At 41.8% G+C, this 1,695-nt stretch overlaps 1 pseudogene; it reads left to right on the top strand.

Moving 5' to 3' along the window:
• Positions 1–1,300, top strand: LOC146898713 (uncharacterized; annotated as a pseudogene).
• The last annotated feature ends 395 nt before the right edge of the window (positions 1,301–1,695 follow it).

Genomic DNA, 1,695 nt, shown 5'->3' with positions numbered 1-1,695 from the left:
ATGGTTTGGAGCAGCAATCTGGCCATCAAGGGGGGTTAACATCATCATTTTCGACTGAATACAAAGGTAATGTGTATATAAACCTTTCCCTAGTCAATTTTTAGGCGATTAACATTTGATCACGTTGTATGATCTTTGCAGTACTTTTCCGGAATATGTAATCCGGACTGCATTCATGTGTGCCGGATTACGTGTTCCGGACTGTACCAGTGCAGCAACTGTGTTCATTTTCCGACTCTACTTCACACTATTTTCAGTCATGGTTGTTCCTGTTGATCCCCCAAATGATGATCTACCTCAGAATGAACCTCTTGTTGTGTTGCCGCTTCTTTTACTTCAAGATGCGCATGATTCCGGAAATGCCAAATCCGAGAATCCCCCGCCACCACCCCGAAAGTAGAGGATGCTCCTCCTCCTATTCCTCCTATTGTACCAGCTCCAGTTGTTGCTGTTTGTATTGACCAGCGAGAACATTTTACCACCAAACACAGGTTTGCAACACGCAATGATTTGTTGGAGTGGGTTCGGGAGAAAGCTAGGAAGCTTGGTTTTTCCCACCGTTATTGGTAAATCCGATAACGGTGGCAACGGAAGAAACACATTTGTTACTTTGATATGTGAAAGGAGAGGTTCATACACCGAGTACAAGAGAAAAAGTCGGCGTGAGATAGCTGGTTCGGTTAAATGCGAGTGTCCGTTTAGGCTGAGAGGTTACTTGTTGACTGATGGTGATTGGAGCCTCAAAGTTGGTGATGGTAAACATAACCATGGCATGACAGATGTGTTGAAAGGTCATAAAACCGCCGGACGTCTAAACCCAAATGAATGTGTTCACCTTGAAGAGATGGTGGAATCAAACGTTCCTCCGAGGCAAATGCTTACCAACTTAAAGAAGAGGAACCGTACCACTTCAACTACCATCAAACACGTTTATAATGCTACTTACAGGCATAGGCGGTCCATTAGGGGTACGAGGAATGACATGCAACATCTCTTGAAGTCTTTGGTTGATAATGGTTACGTTTATCATTGTAGGAATTATCATGATTCTGATGAAGTCAGTGATGTTTTTTGGGCACATCCAGATTCTATCAAGTTGTTTAACACGTTCTCCACGGTGCTTGTGTTGGATTCAACATACAAGACAAACAAGTATCGTCTTCCATTGCTTGAGTTTGTCGGTAATACCTCTACCATGAAAACATACTCTATTGTCGATGATCCCGGTGGACGCATAGAGGTGGTTTCCAGTAAAACAAATTGTCGGAATTGTTCTTTCAAATGCACCTTCATGTTGTAATCGGTGTCCTTGAACCGGGCCTACAATGTGTAAAAAACTTTCATTATTGTTGTTGATGGAAAACAGTCAGAAAATTGCATTATAAACGTGTTTGATGGTAGTTGAAGTGGTACGGTTCCTCTTCTTTAAGTTGGTAAGCATTTGCCTCGGAGGAACGTTTGATTCCACCATCTCTTCAAGGTGAACACGTTCATTTGGGTTTAGACGTCTGGCGGTTTTATGACCTTTCAACACATCTGTCATGCCATGGTTGTGTTTACCATCACCAACTTTGAGGCTCCAATTGTTATACCCTAATTTTGAACCTAAAAATACTAGCTCAGTTCTTCTTTTCTTGCATTTCAAGTTATTTGAATTTGTCTCTGATCAATTGCATCTTTCTCTGCATTTTATTT

This window comes from Medicago sativa, chromosome 8 (assembly GCF_051527215.1).
Source record: "Medicago sativa cultivar Bolivia chromosome 8, Bolivia_mono, whole genome shotgun sequence".
NCBI classification, from domain to species: domain Eukaryota; kingdom Viridiplantae; phylum Streptophyta; class Magnoliopsida; order Fabales; family Fabaceae; genus Medicago; species Medicago sativa.
Note: the sequence above shows the minus strand (reverse complement) of the source record. Positions and strands in the feature narration are given on the sequence as shown.